This window comes from Ochotona princeps, chromosome 10 (assembly GCF_030435755.1).
Source record: "Ochotona princeps isolate mOchPri1 chromosome 10, mOchPri1.hap1, whole genome shotgun sequence".
In the NCBI taxonomy this organism is placed as follows: domain Eukaryota; kingdom Metazoa; phylum Chordata; class Mammalia; order Lagomorpha; family Ochotonidae; genus Ochotona; species Ochotona princeps.
The window spans coordinates 75,466,553-75,486,845 of NC_080841.1; the positions used below are offsets into that span (position 1 = coordinate 75,466,553).

Below are 20,293 nucleotides of genomic sequence, written 5' to 3' on the forward strand. Positions count from 1 at the left end.
CAGCTAGGATTTGAACTAGGTACTTGTGGGTGCAGGTGTCCTAAGAGGTCACAAAGCCAAACACTTATTCTTTAAAGTTGTTATGTACTTATCTGAGAAACACACTGACAGCGAATGAGGTGGGGGAGAGAATTCCCATCCACTGGCTCACTCACAAATGCAACAGCCAGGGGTGGGTTAGGCTGAAGCCAGAAGCCAGGGATTCAGTTTAGATCTCTCCAGTCAGTAGTGGGAAACCAATGACTTGAGAAATCATGGTCACCTCCCAGGATGTGCACTGCAAAGAAACTGGAGTCTGGAGCCAGCGCCAGAGCTCAATATCCAACCAGGCACTGAAATGTGGAATGCAGCATCTTAGCACTGGGTTAAACATGTGGCCATATGTCCAAGTATCTGAGCAATTATAAGACTCTATTCTGAAATAGTGACTTCTGTTGTATTCCCACCAGCAGAGTAGGAGGCTTCCAATTTCTCCAAATCCTCACCAACAAGCACAAGTGGTTAACTTACTGCTATTACAATCAGCAGGCCCAGATGGCAGTGATAGGAAAAATCTTACTGCAGATGTATTGGCCCTTAGCATATGTTCTTTGGGTAACTATCTATTCAGATCCATTATCCGTTTTCATTGAGTTGTAATTGTTAGTATCATAACAGTTCTTTGCATATTATAGATATAGTCCCTTACATATGATTCATAACAATCTTCAATTGTTCTGGTGGCTGTGTTTTCACATGCTTGATGGTGTACTTTAATATAGAAAATTTTTAATTTTGATGAGCTTTATTTTCTGTATTTTACTTCTGTGTTAAGTGTTAAGTGTGTTTTAGTTTCGTTGCTTAGACACTTGGTGTCAAACTAATTGGTCAAGTTTTGCACTGCATCTGCAGATCAGTGTGGGGGTCCCTGCTGTTCTGATGAGATGGCTTCTGAACTACAAACACTGGATGTGTATCCATTCAATTATGTCTTCTTTAATGTCTTTCAAATTTCAAGAGCATACATGCTACATTTCTTGCTAAATTTACTCCTACGGATTCTGTTCTTTTTTGTGCTATCATAAAGAATCATTTTAAAATTTCATTTCAGATGATTCATCACAAATATACAGAAACATGGTTCCCTACAATCTCATCAAATGTACTAGTTCTAACAGCTTAATGAATTCCTAATTCTCTTCTATATGCAAGATCATGCCATCTGCCAACAGTAATAGAACGAGTCTTTTCTCTCCAATCTGGAAGCCTCTTATTTCATTTTTTTGAGCAATTGCCCTGGCAAGACCCGTAAGTACAATACTATACGAGTTAAAGTTCCCCAGAGAGACAGAATGAATTGGATGGATGGATGGATGGATGATGAGAGAGTATTGATATGGGAACTGGCTCCTGTGATCATGGGTGCTAGGAGGCCACACCACAGGCCGTGTCGAGCTAGGGAACCAGAAAGCATGGGAGCACGGCTCAGCCTGGGCTTGAAGGCTTCAGAACCAGGGGAACTGATGGTGTAGCTCTCAGTGTAAGCCTGAAAGCCTGAGAACCCAACGGTGGGGCAAGTCCGAGGCCAGGGGTAGGAGTCGGAAAGTGCATCCCAGCTCCAGGAGCGAGAGCGAATGGATCTGCCTCTCCCCTGCCTTTTCCGTCTAGCCAGAGCCCCAGCCTCCTGGGCAGTGTTCATGACGCTGAGGGCAGGTCTTCCCCAGCCACCTGCCTCTTCCAGATGCACCTCCCAGACACCACTCAGAAACCATGCTTTCTCAGCTCCCTGGGAATTCACCAGGCCACTAAAGACCTGGCTTCGGGTCAGCTCAACTGTGACCATTGCAATCATTTCTTCTCTCTACAGAATCTACCTTTCCAAACAAACAAAAATAAAAAAAAAAGTCAATTCCTAAAGTCAACCCTCTCTCCTACTGAACACAAGCCCTGAAGGTCTGCTCTCTGATCTTAGAGGACAAGCTCTTGACTCCCCATCAGTACATGGATGCTAGCTGCGGTGGGGATTGGGGGGGAGGGTTTCCTTAGGTGTCCTTGGCAGGTGGAAGTCACTTCTTGTTTTTTTTTCCTTGCTAACTTGAAAAGGTACTAGATTTTGTCCAATGTTTTCTCTACTCAAGATCTAGTTCACAGTAGCTGCTTTTCCTTCCGGATGCATGCCTTGTATCGGGTGCACATTTCACTGCGTCTCTAGTGGACAGGTTCACAAGGCCCTGTTCCATTCATCTCCTCCCCTCTCCAGGCTGTACAGGTGAGCTCACTACAGAACTGTCGGAGCACTCAGCAGCTGGGTGGGTATCTGGCTTAACTGTGGAGATGTCATAAAGATGTGTATGTCCCACACTGGAGTGCCTGGGTCCCACCCCTGCCTCCAGCTCTCTGCTAATGCAAACCCTGGGAGGCAGCAGTCATGGCTCAGGTAAGTGGGTTCTCCTGCCACCCACAAATCCAAAGTTCCCAGCTTCAGTCCCTGGCCTGGGGCAGGTGGAGGTATGAGAAGAGTGAAGCAGCAGGTGGGAGCTCTTCTGTCTCCCTGCCCTCCACATCCATTTGTTAAAAAACTCTCAGTTCTTGGTGTAATGTGTGCCGATTCTGATATGGCTGGTGTAGACCGCATTTATCATTTTAGTCCCCACGGTGATACAAGGTGCCGGAGTCATTTCACAGATGGGGAAACTGAACAGCAAGAAGTCGTGCGTCTCACTCAAGGTCATACCAGCTGAGCGTAGACACAGTCTCAGAGCCTTGGGATCCCGTCTCCCTAATCACCCCTCTACTCACCTGTTCACTTACTCATCCATTATCTACATAGAAACACTGCCCATCTCACTTTCCGCTATACCCGAGGCATCTATTGCCCCATGAAGTTGCTGTTTAACACCTCTTGAGTGAGCAAATGGGAAAGATGGCCCCAAGAGGCCCCCTTACACAAGGCAGCCCACAGGAATGCACAGAGATAATGCGAGGCTCATTAGGGTTAGAGGACGGCGGTGATGAGGTCCAAGTTTGCTTGGGCACAGACACCCCATTAACACTCCCTTCCCAGTGCAAACAGTCCTGAGCAGCTATACTTCCGGGGACACACTTGCAGAATTACCGGCTCTCAGAAAGGCAGGTCAGATAGCACAGCTTGCCAGAAGGATGCACCAATGTAAAAAGCCTAACTGGGGAGTCAGCAGTTGGCCTTGTGGGGAAGATACCTGACTCTCACACAGGAGTGTGCTGTGCCCAGTTCTCAGACGTGGTTCCCGGCCCCAGCCTTCCCCTCTGGGAGGCTCATGTATTGGGATCTCTGCCGGCCATGTGAAGACCTCCTCATCCTGCTGGAGGTCTGGATTCTAAGGGTACTTGGAGAGTGAACCAGTGGATGGCAGCTTTGTCTCTGTGTCTGTCTCTCTGTTTCTCAAAGAAAGAAATGAAAAGTCTTTCACAGTCACAGCTTAGGTCAGGGAGAAAAAATGCCCCAGTATAGAGCTGCCCTTGGCCTTTCTGCAGGTCACCATAGGACACAAGCCCACTGAAGAAATAACAAGGAGTTTCCCCAGCCAAGATTGCAGCCCAGCTTTCCTGTCTGTCCACTGCCCAGGGCCTCCTCCCAGCAGTCCCGTCCCCTGGCATGGGGCTCCGGTCCATTGCATGGGTTCACGCAGCCCCTTCTCCAAGGGCAGGAAGAGTAGCCACGTGCTCCCCACGGCACCTGCTGTACGATCTGTCCCCTCAACGCTTACCTCTGCACTGATGCCTGGATCACGGCCTCAGACACAACGCTCCGCTCCCTCAGCTTTCCAAGGCTCAGTGGCTGTCCACCCAGATGCTCCTCCTGCAAAACAAGAAGCAGAAAGAACAAATTCTGCCTTGAGTCCATTGAAAGAGAATTCCATCTCATGGAAGAGAACTAGATGGAGGGGGTCCTGGCGTGATGAAGCTGCTGCTACCTCGGCAAGGAGCCTTTTTTTTCATCCCTTCCACGATCCACTTACATGGACAAGAATGAGTCACAGCCTACTCTTCAACGTCTTATAAGGGAAAACACTCAACACTCCTCACTGTTCATCTTAAACACGGTGAATAAAATTAGGTCTAGGAGCTGGTGCTGTGAATAGCAAGTTAAGCCTCTGTCTGTAGTGTTGACATCCATATGCGCTCTGGTTCATGTCCCAGCTGCTCCATTTCCAATCCAGCTCCGTGCTTATGGCCTGGGAAAGCATCAGAGGATGGCCCACATGCTTCAGCCCCTGTACTCCCATGGGAGACCTAGAAGAAGCTCCTGGATCCTGACTTCAGGTTGGCTTAGCTCTGGCTATTGTGACTATTTGGCAAGTGAACCAGAGAATGGAAAATCTCTCTCAATCCTCTATCTCTCCTCTCTCTCTATAACTCTGTCTTCCAAATAAGAATAAATAAGTAAGCAAATAAATAAAATAAAATCAAGTCTGTAGACTGATTCTGCCAAGCCACTACTTCATTATGGTGACTGAGGTTTAATATATTTGGTTAAAGCTAGGAGTCACCTTCAATACATATGAATGCTTTCCTTCTAAATTTTATTTTATTTACTTATTTTTAAAATGTACTGTTGTGTCTGAAAGGCAGAGGTATAGAGGTGGGGGAGAGAGAGAGAGAGAGAAAGAGAGAGAAAAGAGAGAGAGAGAATTTCATCCACTGGTTCATTTCCCAAGTAGCCCCAACAGACAGGTTGAAGCCAGGAGCCACAAACTTCTTGTCATTCTCCCACATGGGTGCAGGAGTGCCAAACATCCTCCACTGCTTTCCCAGGCTGCAGTCAGGGAGCTGGATCAAAAGTGGATGCAGCTGGGACTCCAACCAGCACCCCCGTAGAGGGATACTGGCATCTCAGGCAGTGGTTTAGCCCAGTGTGCCACAATGCCATCCAAGTTTACATCTGGTCCAAACAAAGGGCCTTGGGAAGGGGAACCTTGTACCACCAGAGGATTTGAGATGACAGGGTGGAAATGTTTGTGGAGTTGAATATGTGACGCCAGAGAAATGTACTGAGCTTAGTTCCTGAGAAAACACGGGGAGGCTGGACAGACAAGCTAAGAGACTGGAAAAAGAGACCCTTGACATGCACAGCGGGTGATGAAGTAGAACTCAGCCGGCTCCGTGTACAGTCGGCACGGCCGGCTTTCATCGTGTGCTTGCCGGGGAGCCAGGGAGAGGCACAGGTGTCCAAGCAGGTGACAGAGCAGGACTAAAGCCGATGGGTACCCAGCCCAGTGAGGTGGCAGCTGGATTAAACAAAATGACTCCCTTGGGGGCAGGTCATTTTGTGGGCTCAAAATGGCTCACATCCTGTGGCACTTTTGCTTGATTTTCTAAAAAGTGTTTGAATTTTATTGATTTCAAAGAGACAGAGATCTTCCACTCACTAGTTCATTCCCCAGATGCCCTGGCCGGAGCTGGACCAGATTAAAGCCAGGAGCCAGAAACTCAGCTCAAGTCTCCCCTGAGGGGAAAGGGGATGGCAGGAACCCAACCACTTGAGTCATCTGTCGCATCACCCAAAGGTGCCATGAGCAGGAAGGCTGAGCCAGCAGCAGGGCTGGGTCTTGAACCCAGACCCTGTGACATGGGATACTGGCAGCTTCCTTGATAAGCTCCACACTAGCCCCGCTGGGCATTCTGTTCACTCAGTGAAGCCAGCTGGGCTGGAGGAGACTCTCTGGGTTCATTGGTTGCTTTGATGGTTAGTGGTTCCCACGCTTTGGGAAACCTTTGTTTTCAGCCGCCTCTGCCGCTGAGGCACTTCCTCCTATACCCTCCCCATGTTGGTTCACGTCCTGGGACTGCATTTTGCAAAGGTCAGAGGTCACTGAGCACAGCATGGGGCAGGTTTGAGTAACCCTTCACTCTGGGAGTGTTAGCTTTAGTTGGCGTAGACAGAACGGGGTTCCCAGCCCAGAGATCAAGGTCTGGAGCAGTTACTGTGTGGCGGGGAGGGGACCCACGTCCCAGAGGGCAACACGCAATCACTCTCACTGGTGCTTCTCAGAGAAACCTGGGCAGCCACAGAGACAGCTGAGAGCAACACAGACCAGTAGGCGGCCTCATGTGGTCTGCTCTTGTTGCCCACTGAGTGTCACTTCCTGCTGTTGCTGCCAGGTTCTGTAGCCTTGTGAGCTGGCCCATACCGCCTGGAGCCTCTCCTTCTGCCGTGGGGCCTACACTCTGCTTCTGCACCCCCTAGTATTCCCTGCTAGGGAGGAAGCCACCTGCAGCAGCCACAGAAGAGGGGGAGATGGGAGAGACCCACGAGAAGCATTTCAAAGAAGAATCTGTATCCTTCCCTGTTCTTGAAGAAGAGATTCCGCTTTCTGTCCTGCCACGGCAGGTGTCACACTCCCCCGCCAAGCACCACGTGGTGCAGGTGGATCCCACAGCACAGGGAGTGCAAGTGGCAGGCAAGTATTCGGCTCAAACAATAAAAGGAAATCCGTGGTGGTGAAACCATGAAACTTGAGAAAGTCCCAGACAGGCCAGGAAAACAGAACAGAACGGGTGATTTGGGGAGGAGAAAAGAGCTTAGAACACCACCACCACCTCCACTGCTGCCGCAGGGCAAAGATCCAAAATCTGCCACAAGTTGAAATTCAATAAACCGGTCCAACTGGTATGAAAAAGCAAAACAAAACAATCCCAGGGGGAAACAGGGGCACCCAGGGGGAAAACAGAGCCAGAAGAGGACTCAGGCCTCAGGCTGCAGGGCCAGTTTCTCCTCCCTTTCCAGCAAGCTCTGGAAGGTACTGCTTCCCGGGCCTGACTTGCACAGGACGGGCCATCCTGCAGTCAAACCAGACCAAGCCTTCTTCCTTCATCCCGGGGCCAGAGAAACACACACTTTGATATTAAGGCTCCCCTGTCCGGGGACTCTCCAATTCAGCAGCAGGAGCCCCGCACACCGCAGGACTGCCCACAGTGGACAGGGACCTGGTTACTGAGCTACACTGGCCCGCAGCTGAGTGATTGCAGTGGCCACTGGTTTCTATGGCTCTGCAGCTTGTCCCCTCACCCAGGTGTCCCACCGTCCACCCTTTACAGGTCGGTGGGAGGAGGCCTCCGGGAGAGACCCAGCTTCTTCTGCAGCTACCTGCTGCCATTCGGCTGAGTTCTAGTAGCCTACAGCAAGGAAAGAAGGTTCCTCCAGGTAGTTAAAGGGGCCTCCAATGCCTCCTATCCGTCCTGAACAGCCTGAGACCCCGCCCCTCCGCGCCAACCAATCAATGAAGAGCTGCTCTCCAGGGAGCCTGTGAGAAGGCATCCTGGCTCTGATGGACATGACCGCGCGGGGGCAGCCTGGTCATACCCTCCTCAGACAGGTCCAGGCTCCCCGGTGACCCAGGCCGCTCATGCTGCTGACAGTTACCCTAGCCCCACACCAGCGGGTAGAAAAGCCATCAGCAAATGGCAGGACAGCTATCACTTCAGGGGGCCAACACGAGAGGCCATGATAGGTGGAATGAAGAGTGACAGCAGCAAAGGGGAGGGACACCCTTCAAAGAGCACCCATGGTAGTGTCCACTCCAAGTAGAAACACTGGGTGCCTATGCTTGGTCTACCGTGTGTGTGTGTGTGTGTGTGTGTGTGTATGTCTGTCTGTGTGTGTATGCCTGTAGAAACACTGGGTGCCTGTGCTTGGTCTACCGTGTGTGTGTGTGTGTGTGTGTGTGTGTGTGTATGTCTGTGTGTGTATGCCTGTAGAAACACTGGGTGCCTGTGCTTGGACTACCGTGTGTGTGTGTGTGTGTGTGTGTGTGTGTGTGTATGCCTGTGTCTGTTTACGCATCTGCCAGTGTGTATGTCTGTCTCCGTGTATGTGTGTTTATGCATGTGCCTAGGTGTGGCGTGTTTGTGTTTATGTCTGTCTTTGTGTATTTATGTGTGTATCTGTGTGTCACTGTGTTTATGTGTGTGTATGTCTCTGTGTATGCTGGGCATGTATTTGTGTGTGTTTCTGTGTGTTTGTTTCAATCTGTGTGTCTCTGTGTCCCTGTATGCTTACATGTGTGTACCTGTGTGTCTGTCTGTCTCTCTGTGTGTCTGTATGTATCTGTGTGTCTATATGTGTGTTTGCGTGTGTCTGTGTTTGTGAATGTCTATGTGTCTGTGGTTTATACGTGTATGTCTGTGTGTGTCTGTGCACAGAGAGTTTGAATAGAGAACAAATTTTAACAGTCTATTTGATGGTGGGAGGGTTTGGGGAGGGGTGGGAGAACCCAAGTATCTATGTAACTGTGTCACATAATACAATGTAATTAATGAAGTTAAATAATAAAAAAAAAGTATCACGTAATGCAATGTAACTAATTAAAAAATGAAATGCAATAAAAATACGTTTAAAAAAAAAAAACAGTCTATTTGAACACTACCAATCACTGGCCTACTTCATTTGTCAAGTCATTTCCAAGAGACTGTGCGATCCACACGCCTGAGACCCCACCCCTCTGCACCAAGCAATCAGTAAACCGGGCGGCTCCCCAGCAAGTCTGTGAGAAGGCTGCCTACACGTTAGAGTGATATCTGTTGAACAGTGCACATTTCCTCAAATACTAGAAGCATCAGGAAGTCAAGATGGGGAACTTTTCCTGAGGAAGGACTGACTCTTACTTCTCATACCAGGGGGCGTTTGCTTCTCTAATGTCCGATGCTGGCTTTTGTGTTCCTGGAGTTCCCAAGGCAGGCACCCAGTACTCAAGGAGGAGGGGCTGAGGGGCAGGGTGGAGCGGGGTTGGGGGGGGCACACGACCTACAGGGCAGAGGGCAGCAGCACAGGTGAGCCATCTGACCTCATGGCCTTGCTGGGGGACGCAGAACTCCACCCCCGCCCGTCCTCAGGGCGCTCTCCGCTGCAGGGTCACGCGTCCCCACCTCATGGCCTTGCTGGGGGACGCAGAACTACACCGCCCGTCCTCAGGGCGCTCTCCGCTGCAGGGTCACGCGTCCCCACCTCATGGCCTTGCTGGGGGACGCAGAACTACACCGCCCGTCCTCAGGGCGCTCTCCGCTGCAGGGTCACGCGTCCCCACCTCATGGCCTTGCTGGGGGACGCAGAACTCCACCCCCCGCCCGTCCTCAGGGCGCTCTCCACTGCAGGGTCACGCGTCCCCACCTCATGGGCTTGCTGTTACTCCATGCCTCACAGGAGAGACCAGGCTCAGAAAAAAAGTTCTCGCATGTTCTCCACCTCATGCCTGCAAAACTGCTGTGCCTCATAAGTCCAGGGATGTGGGTATCATTTCAAACCCACGTGGGACCAAAAACATCGAGCAGACGGGCTGTCGCACCGGCCTTCCGGGAGCCACTAGATGAATAGAAAGGCAGCAAACATTGAAGAGAAATTCAGCTTGCTGTCTGACAAGGGATGTGTGCATGTGAAGATTTTATATTATCTACGGCACCCAAGTATTGCAGGAGCTGACCTTATGCTTAGTAATTAAACACGCACACAGAGTACGTCTAAGGAGGACCTCAAAAATGTATGGCAAACACACACTATGAATGTCAGGGGGCCCAGCATCTGGCCCTGTGGTTAAGATGTTTGTTAAGGTGTCCCCATCACCATCAGGGTTTGTTAAGGTGCCCCATCACCATCAGGGTACTGGAATGCCATTCCTGATTCCAGCTCCTTGCCAATACAGACCCTGGGAGGAACTGGCTGAAGTAATTCAATTCTTGCAATCCTAGTCCTGGCTATTGTGGGCATTCACGACCAGAAAATCGGAACTTGCTCTGTCTTTTATTCCCAAACAAAATGAAAGAATGAATTGCAAAGTTCTACAACACACACAGTGACAAAATACATATGGTGCCCTGTTGACAAACAAGGTAACACTTCTGTACGCTACGGTGTGGCTTCAAGGCACAGTGACAATGTCCCAATACCCTGGTGCCTGAGTATGTTTACAGCCACATGATGTGCCCTTTTGTAGCCATCATCCTGGGATGTAGCACATGCCAGGCAGACCAGAAAGAAGCCCAGATGGTGTCCCCAGGCGGTGGCAGTGGGCTCCAAGTGCCCGCAGTGCTCTGAGCTATGCTGGGCCAGCTCTGAGACTCAACCCCACTGCAGTCCTGGTGGACACCGACGTCTCCCCTTTTTCCTGATAATAAGATGGGTGTACTAGGCCTTGCTCTTTTTCTGTATTTTTCTTTGTTTGCCTACGTGGACATCGAATCAGACAAAGCTCCCAGCTCTGGTTCACTCCCCTCGATGCCCACAACAGCTGGGCCCAGGTAGGCCAAAGCTGGGGAGGCAGGAACTTATCGCATGTTTCCCAAGGAGGGGGCTGGAACGCCAGAACTTGAACTGCCTCTCAGGGGCTGCCTGTGTGGGCAGCTGGAGTCAGCAGCTGCTGGGACACAAACCCAGGCACATATGGGACATGGGAATTAACATTTTGACCACTAGGCCAAACTCCTATTCCTGAAAAATAATTTTTGCATGCACATGTATCCGTGCGTATTTGTGCGTGTTTGTGAATGTGCTTGTGAATGTCTATGTGTGTCTGTTTTCAGCAAAGAAACTTGGACGAGGACCGATGTGGTGGAGGGTGGCAGGGATGGAGTGACAGAGAGATCCAATATCTGGTACCCACAGCCCCCACCCTGGGGACCAAAGCAGGATGGGCTAAGCCCTGTAAATGGAAGAAGGTGGGGGCTGATGAGGGACCTGGCACCTGAGGAGTCACAGCTGCCCGTGAGCCTCCATGTGGCCAGAGACAAAAGGCCACTTACAGAGAACTCTCCTGGGGGCAGCATTGTGGCACAGCACGTCAATCAAGCACCATATGGGACGTCGGCATCCCATATCAGAGCCCGGTTCTAGTACCAGCTGCTCTGCTTCCTTTCTAGCTCCCTGCTAATGTGTCTGAGAAAGCAGCAGATAGCAGCCAAGGTATCTGGACCCCTGCAACCACGTGAGATACCTGTGGGCAGCTCTTGGCTCCTGCTTTTTGAGGATGGCCCAGCTCTGACTGTTTAGGCCTTTCGGGGAGTGAACTAGTGGATGAAAGATTTTTTTCGTCTGTCCATCTGCCTGTCTGCTCTCTTCCTCTCTCCCTGTTTCTGTGCCTTTTACATAAATAAATCTCTCTCCGTCTCTTACTCTCTCTGCACTTAAAGTGAAATTAAACCAAAAAAGTACTAGGCTGCACTGTCCCACTAATTAACACATAATACAAAAGCTTGCATAGAGTTAGAGACTTTTTCATAACAATCTATACCTCCTAGCGCCTCCCAGATAAAGCAATGTTCTCTCTTCCTAAGAGCTGGAGATTTGTTTCTGGACTTCTGTCCAGAAGATAGAAAACATATCTTCATCAGTGGGAGAATGAAACACAGCTGTCTCCCCCATGCCTGCTGGTACCGATTTATCTGGGGGCAAAGCAATGGGGTCTCTTGCTAGGAGTGGGGGTAGGGCTCAGCCACCTGGGGCAGCCGAGCCACAACTCTGTTGAACAAGTTAGTTCGCTGCAGCCGGGTCAAACAGAAGCACCTGCTACAATCACGTACTCGGAGGGGATAGGAGGGTACTTGCATCTGTTGAGACATCCCATGGAAGCAAGGAAAGATCCCAAGGCAAGGTGCTGGGACACCTAATGGCAAACGTGTAGGAGAGGCAGGCAGAGATGTGCCCTGGGGCTTCTCTTCCAGGAGGAAAGCCCCAAGGGGCTGACAGGTGCAGCTCGTAGACTCTCACACTCTGTCAGTGGGACTGCAAAGTGGCAGCCACTTGGGAAAGCGGCTTGGCGGGTTTGTGCTTCTGCCTGTGTAATAAAGTCCCATATATTCTGCCCACATGAACTGGCAACCCATGCCCCACGTAGGTATTCACTCAAAAGGGGAACAAGTAAAAACACATGTCTTCATAAAATCCTGTATCTAAATGTTAACGGAGACGTAATTGTTGTAAAAACAGAAAACAGAAACAAGCTCAAACTCCTTGAACTGGTGAATGGAGAAGCAAACCCTAGATCTGTACCATGGAATACTATCCAGCAATGCAAAGGACCTACTAATGGGAGCAGTCCCCAAGCAGGGCCATCTCAGGGACATCAGGATAAGTTACAGAACTCAGATTCCAACAAGCTACATTCCAGGCAGAACGGGTAAAACAACAAAGTGAAACAGGTGGAGCTGAGTGGAGGGACCTTCTGCCGTCATTATAATAAGCGTCACTTGACTGTATGCCCTTATCAGAACACAGATGTGCATAATACACGGTGAACTTGACCCTGCATAACTTATACGCTAATTAAATGCCACGGTTTCAAAGCAGCTCAGAGCAAACATGCCAAGAAAATCATATCCATGAAATGGGGCTGCTGTGGTCTTCCAGTAGGTTCCACAAACAAGCTATCTAACTTCCTCCACTAACTCCCAACCCTAGGATATTTATAGGAGGATTGTTGGTTGCTCATTGCTGGGGAAGAAAGTTCCTTTGGCTACATGAAATTTCTCAGGAAACACTTCTGTTTCCAAATGAAGGAAACTCTGGTAGTAAGAATAGAGGAGTAAGTGTGGTGGTAGCCTAACGGCTAATAGTCCTCACCTTGCATGTACTGGGATCCCACATGGGAGCCAGTTTGTGTCCCAGTGGCCCACTTCCTATCCAGCTCCCTGCTTGTGGCCTAGGAAAGCAGTCAAGGATGGCTCAAGGCCTTGGGACCCTGCACTCGAGTGGGTCTCCGGGAGGAAGCTACTGGCTTCAGATTGGCTCAGCTCCAGTTGTTGTGGCCACTTGGGGAGTGAATCAGTGGACAGAAGATCTTCTTCTCTGTCTCTCCTTCTCTCTGTATATCTGACTTTCCAGTAAACAAAACAAAACATAGAGGAGTAAGTGGTTCTTCAGCTTCATGCTCCTGACTCACTGAGGAAAGGGAAGAAACGAAGCCCAGCAGGTGTCTACTGAGCCCAACTCACTTCGTATACATCCACAAAACCTCCGCATCACCAACACATCCAGGTACTGTGATCCGAAAGAACTGTCAGGAGCAAATCAAATTCCCTGGGCGCTAGGTAAGCTTCGCAGCCACCTTGACTGTCCAACTGCAGATCTTGAAAGGGGCAAGAAAGCAAAGCAGGCGGCCCACTCTGAGTGAATCTCTACACACAGATTGAAAAACAAGACAAGCATCTAACTCTTTCCTGGACTCTGGCTCCAGCAGTCCTGAATACCTCATGTGTTGAGTCCAGTTCTGGGAACTAGAGATGCAAGAAGAGAGCTAAGTATCAGTCCCTCATTCAGTGCACACTCTTTCAGGAGCAAGTGACCCCGCAATATCAATAAGGGAGATCAAATGTCAGCTCCTAGTGGGTGGGGGGAAGCAGGGTGAGTGTCTGAGGAGTATCCTGGTATGGGAAGCGTCAGCTGCCTCTGTGGGAACACAGGTGTGCATGCTGGGAAAGAGTGCACTAGGTGAGGCAACAGGGCCAGCTCTCACCTCTTCAGTTGTGCATGTGACTGGGAGGTTCAAGGGCTGAGGATGGTGGCCAGGCTGGCCGGAGGGGAGGGGAGGGGAGTGGCATGGGCAGAGCCTGGACAGCGGGATAGAGAAAGCTGCATGTAGATCACATAGGCGCTGGGCCAGAGGTTTCAGGATGTTCCTGGAGGAGTTACCGAAAGCTCTGGTTGGATGGTTCCAAAGGAAGAACATGGTCTTCATTGGCAGACTCAGCCCAGTTGCTACGAGCAAAGCATACTCTGGGGGACCCACATGTAGGGGGGCTGGACAAGAGGAAGCGGGTGGGTGGGGTGGGACTTACACCAAGTTCCCAGAGTCAAGTCAGTATAGATGGTGACCCCGGGTCTGGGGCATCGGGCTAGAGCTGGTGAGGGTAATCAGACTGGGCAATGAGGAGCCAATGGTGAAATTGATAGAGAAGGGAGACATTAGTCACAGCAGCCAATTGGCATTCAAGAACTATCACCAGCCTTGCCAGAAACGGCTCCATCATGTGATTAAAGATAAGGCAAAAGTTTGTTAGGCCCAGCAGCCTAAGACTTCACAAGTTTTGTAAGGGAAATAGCTGAGAACAAAGAACCCTTTTCCTTAACTCCTTCTATGCTGGCAGCAGGTGGATATTTTTCCATATTTTCATGATTAAAAAAAAAGCTTTGTCCAACAGACATGGGAGGAGCTACCTCATAAGAATATTTGATCAGTCCACTGTTGGCTTGGCAGAATCCAAGGATCTGTCTGCTTTCGGACTATTTTCTTTAGCTTCCCTCAAGCTGATGCTTGGGTTGGGAAAACCTCATAAGCTTCACAAAGCTGTGTGGTACTCACACCAAGAAGGAGGCCAGAGATGGCATCCCAGGGTACATTTGCTGCAGGTGGAGTCGTGTCCATCAGAGGCAGTGTGACTTGGCCTGCACACAAGTGCAATGCCGTGCACATCCCCACGGTACATCTGTTTCATCCAGGACAAACTCCACGTCCAGGATCCAGAGCACGCAGAGAAGTTGAAGTTGTTTGGATTGGACTGAGTGCAGCCAAGCGTTCCAAAAAGCTATCCACTCCTATCATTTCCATTCCCCTCGCCCCTCCTCTACCCTGACTCTGTCCTAAGGCACCAGCAGGGTAGCTGAGGGATGACCAGCTGGGCTTGCCCTGTGGCCACCAGGCAGAAGGAACTGTGGACAACGTGGGCCGTGGTGACACCACTCCAGTGACACAAAAGTGAGTCTGTGGGTCCAGCTGGAACCACACAACCCAGAAACCATCTTAGAAACCTTTTTTTTTTTTTTTTCAGATTTTTGCTAAAAAAAAAATTCATTCTCCCAAAGTAATCCCACACCCACCCTGTCTTATCCCCTTCTCTCCAAGAGAAAAATCTTACCAGACAGTCTGGCCAAGGAGACTGGCACATTCATCCTCCCATCCATAACCCCCTGAGGTCCCTTGAGGTTCCCCAGGCATTTCCCTGCACCCCTCTTCCTGAAGTTCAACTCTGTGCCGGAAAGATCTGTTCTGAAACACACACCTTGACTCCACAGGATAACTCACTCCAACCTCAGACTCCAGGGATTTTCTGTAACACATCAGCGACTAAAGACAGATCATTCTGGCTTGCTGCAGTCCGAGGTCAAGAGGCATCCTAGCTTTTTTCTCTCCTCCTGGGAGTTCAGGGCTCCCTCTGGCTGCCCAGCCCCCTCCCGGTTCCACCCAGCAGCTGTTTCTGTCTTGTGACTGAGGTTTGCGACTCTAAGCTTCCCCCAGGGTCATCTGTTCCGACATCAGACACATCATCTCTCTTCCCATCTCCTAGGCAATCTCAAGTTGAAACCCACACAACGGAGTGTTGGCTAGTGCTCCGCCAAGCCTGGGATTAGTGTAATTTTTCTCTTTGGACTCCTCTGTAATGACCTAAAGATGGATTGTATCTGGATCCTCAAAAAGGCCTGTTAAATATTAACCATGAGGAGGTGAAATCCAAGGAAATTAGGTCAGTCTGCGCTGCCATGCTCAACCCCGCCCTCGGCGCCATTTCTCTGTGAGCTTTTCTAACACAGCAGCCACCGGCTTCCCTGAGACAGCAACCCTTCACCCGCGTGGGGCCTGCAACTGCTGTGCCAAGGAGGAGCTGGCCATGCACTGCCCAAAGCCCACTGCTGACTTCTGCCAGTCAAGCTTTTATTTGAGTGTGCTGATTCACCTCTGCACTCTCCATGGTTGCGGTGCTACAACAACTGAGCTGAGTGAAGACTGGTGGGAGAGATGTCACGGCCCCCTTGGGCGGGAAATTGTGCCCACCTCTGGTCCACAGCATTTAAGCCAAGGACTTCCAAGACAGGGACTGTCGATCTCATGTCAGGTGATTTTACACAGTGCATCAGATACAGCATTATTGCCCTCAGGTAAAAACGGGATGGCAAAAGCATGGAGTTAGGCATTCAGTATAGATAGGCACGCGTCCCAGCTCCCCCTGGTCCTGTTAGAGCTTGTCCTTCTTTGCCGCATTTTCCCTGCAGAGCTGTAGGCTCCCTCTTCTGGACACCCTCAACTATTTCACATTGAGCTTTCACAGTTTCATCATTTACGTACTTGATTTATTTCCCATCTACAATGGGTGCTCCTCTGGGTATGGTGTCACAACTTTCTAATAAAAAAAAAAATACACATATTCCTATCGCATCCACCTGGGCAGAACTTTTGGAACATGCATCATTGTGATCCTGGGTTGATATCGGGTGGCCTTTCCCCATCCTCGGGTACTGGGATGGTAGGGAGGCTGGGCATGACCTATCCCCTTGTCTCTCCCCTCCCCCCAGAAACGGAAGAAGAAATAATAAAAAGCTTGAAAACAATGACCACACCCATGTCTCTCTAACCCTAGATCCTTCCCACCCTGATTGACTATGTAAATATCATCTAAAATAAAAACCAAATAATAAAAAACACATATAGTCAAAAGGCCAGAGAGAGAATCTTCCATCCCCTGGTTCACTCCCCCAAATGGCCACAGTAGCCAAGACTTTGGCCAAATCTTGGCTAGGAACTCATCCCAGTCTCCCATGTTGGTGTCAAGGACACCCATTTGGCCTTCATCCACTGAGGTCCCAGGTGCATCAGCAGGAAGCTGGATAGAAAGCTGAGCAGGCCGGACTGGAACCTGTGCCCTAACATGAGATGCAGGGATTGCAAGCAGTGGTTTAACCCACTGTACCATAAAGCAGGTCCCAAGCCTCTCATGCCTGAATGACAAAGCAAAGAATGATCTCTTTGTCTAAAACTTGGGCCTGAATTGCACATCTCTAATTACGGCTATCCATTTTAGCATACATAATTGATTTTCCAAAGGTAGCAGTTTGGTTTTCCCTGGGTTTAGTTAGAAGAGGTTCATCCATTTGTAAAATGAGTCTGGCACTGCCCCAGACTATGGGGATATAAAAGTGGAGAAAGATAGTTCCTGTAACTCACTCTTGGGAAAGAAATGGCCTTAGGAAAAAAGGCCTCAGCATGAATTTTTATAAGATCTCAAGTTATTTCTATCCCATCAAACCTCCCATTCTATTATTTTCCATAAATAATTCAGAGGCTCTCATATTTCCAAAATAGAGATTTCCATATTGCATTATTTATTACAGCTTATTGGGAAAAACTTCGTAGCTTCCAATAATACAAATTGGGGGGTAGGTATTGTGAGGCACTGGATTAAACGGCCATATGGGACACCCCCCAATGCAACGGATGTGAATGCGGGTGGCTCCACTTTGGATTCTGCTTCCTGCTGATGGACCTGGGAGACAGCCGATGCATGGCCTTAGTTCTTGCATCCTTGCACTCATATGGAAGACCTGGATGAAGCTCCTGGCTTCTGGCCCAGCCCTGGCTATAGCAGGCATTCACTTCCCCTCTCTCTCCTTTGTATCACTTTGTCTTTCAAGTAGATAATTAAGTCCTTTTAATTAATTTTTAAACCCACAAACTTATTACCTTGAAGTACTAGAGGTTAGAAATTTGAAATGGGTCTCAAAGGACTGTAAAAATAGCATGGTGCTGGTAGGGTCACATTCCTTTTGCAGGCTCCAGAGAAGTGACTGTACCACCTGAGCGTCATTCGGTCACTCATGCCTGCCTTCCTTCTCGGCTTCAGAAGGGCCCTCTTTGTGGTGACAGTGACCCTGCTGGCCTAACCCCCGTCTTGGTGGCAGCCTTCTGCCAGCCCTCCCTCCTGGTGGCCTCATTACCTATTCCCACTTTCTGGGAGTTGGCATGGGGATATCGTTTTTTTTTAATAAATTTATTTTGTTTTAATGATGTTTATATAGTTGAGCAGGATGCATGCCCACATGGACCACCAATTAGGGTGGAGAGGGTTGAGGAATGGGGGAAAGTCGATGAGACAACTGCCTCCAGTCTCTTTTTTTCTTCCTGTGTCTGGGGACGTAGAGAGAGAAAGGGAGAGCGCCACTCCCAGCAATCCAACTGCATCAGTACCCAGGAAGGCCACCCAATGTCATTCCAGGGTCCCTAATGTGGAGCATATTCTGAGGCCACTGCTTAAGTGGTTTGATAGTTCTGAAGCGCTGTGGATTTTGTTGCTGCAAGGTTGAGGTAATCCTTCCAAGGTCCTGTCCATCCTGACCAACACCCAGCCCTGACTCCTGTGTTCACCAGTGGGAGCTATAGCCCACCAGGGGAGTTCTGCAAATTCCCTGACCAGGACCACTCGCAGACCCAGATCTCACACATGCCAGTGGGTGCTAGGCCCTTACCCGGCACAATCTGCCTCCGCAGTCTTGGCCTTTGTGTGTGCTGGTGGATGCTGCAACCCGGCCCGCTCCACACTCAGTACCCATGAGTGTTGCTGAGTTCCATGGTCATGCTTAGGTCAGCCTGTCACTGCCTCAACCCTCGAGCAAACAAGCTGGTATGGCAGTCCCACAGGGGTGAATTCACAGTCCCTCTCAGCATCTGCCCCCAGACCCAATCCTCTCACATGCTGGTTAGTGTCACAGTCAGCTTAACATGGTCCACCTCCTGTCCAACACTCACTGGCAGGTACTGTGGTCGGGCCCTGCTGGGCAGGCTTCTATGTGTGTGGGTAGGTAGGTGGTTGATACCAACAAGCTCAGGTCTCCCATGTGGGCAGGTATATTGGTTTAACCTCTGACGTTTCTCTGGTTTATCTCCTCTAAACCATTCAGTCTCAGCCTCCTTGTTCACCTGCAAGTTCATCAGCCAGGTTGGTGAAGACCCTGAGAAGACACGGCTTACCTGGCACATTCTCCTTCAGCAGTCCTCCCCCCAAACACATTTCCAGACCAACTTTCCTGAGCAGTCCCTAGCCCCCATGACCAGTCCTTTGGCAGTATGCCTTGCCAGCCTGGGGCTGTGCCTGCCTACCCAGTGTCCACACACGCTCACACATGGGTCTCCAGACCCTGTCTGTTGGCGTACCGGTGTCTGACACCAACATGTTAAAAAAAAAAACAACAGAATAAGCGACTATGCTGGCATACTGGTATAGCCAACACAGATTTGGGCCCCTGGAGCTCTTTCATAGCAGGTGCTTTGCTTCGCACTGACTCAGTCCTAGGGCTGTGCCCTCAACTCATACAGCCCACTGTACTCACCCAAGACAGCCACCCCACCCCGCCACATCAAGGGCCAAGCAGCCTGACTGCTCCTTCTTCCAAAGCACTGGGCAAGCTGGAAACTCATTCAGGGGCTGCCTGGCAGGACAAGTCTCTGCTCCCACCGGATGTTGAAGCAAGTCAAGGCAGCAGAGAAGGGCCAGCAAGCATTGCAGCAGAGTGTGGGGGAGGGCAGCACCTGTGCAGGGAGGGTAGTGGCTGCGGCAGAAGTCCACCGAGGGCTGGGGAACACCACGGCTTCAGTGCGCACACCCTTTGCTCCTGGCTTGTGCTGTGACACCTCTTCGCTGCCTGGAGCAAGGGACACCCTACACTGACCTAGGCCAACTGCATACAAGCCTGCAGCTGTCTGGATGCACAGGCTAAAGCACCTGGGTGCACATTGCTCCCGTGAAGGGGAAAGTGTGTCCGGAGGGTCCTCGCGATGGGGTGAGCAAAGCACGGGAGGCCACAGCTGAGGAAGCTGACAAAACCCTGGACTGCACACTCTGCTCCCTGCCACCACAGTGAGTCTCTCTTTGGAAACATTTTAACAGTGCAGCAGACACACAGGAGGAGCCAAAGAGCAAGAAACAGGAAGATGGCCAGTTTGGAAATGCCTAGGGAGGATGCTAGAAGCTGGGACCCAGTCCACCTGTTGCTGAGATCAGCAGCATCTCAAGCAAATGGCCTGGCAGATGCTTGAATAGGAGGGTTCTTCACAAATTCATGGGAAATGTGTGTTACCAATGAATAAATAAATAATCCACAAATTGATTTTTTTTCTGTTTTGCATCAACTTCCCCTTTTCATTCCATTTTTGAAGTGCCTTCACAGTTTTGTCTACTGTCTCCACTTCCTATGACAGGTACATCTGACCCACCTCCCATCCTGGGTGAAACATCCAAAGAGCACCGTGGGGTTCTATCAGATTTGGCCACTTGAGAAGGAAGAGGAGAAAGAGGAGCAGCCACATTTAAGGCCCTGTGATGGAGTGCACAGGTCAGGAGTGGAGGTGGCCAGCGGACAGGAGCTTCCATTAGAATGGCCCCAAGTGTTGGCCTAAGGCGGATTTGAATCCTGGAGAGACGACACAAGATCCATGCTACAAGAAGTGCGCATGGCGCCACTGAGAAGGGTGACAGAGTTCATTGATGTGGGGAGGGGGTGAGGACCAGGTAAAAAGTCATGGGAGGT

The 20,293-nt window shown here is 50.2% G+C and overlaps 1 protein-coding gene across 6 annotated transcripts in view; it reads right to left on the reverse strand.

Annotated features, from left to right (window-relative positions):
- SVIL (supervillin) overlaps positions 1–20,293 on the reverse strand; it is a 205,351-nt gene that overhangs the window by 137,681 nt on the left and 47,377 nt on the right. For all 6 annotated transcript variants that reach the window (XM_058669655.1, XM_058669652.1, XM_058669658.1 and 3 more), the window contains one exon: positions 3,726–3,817. The gene's annotated coding sequence lies outside the window, so the exon portion shown is untranslated. The remainder of the gene's footprint in view (positions 1–3,725; positions 3,818–20,293) is intronic.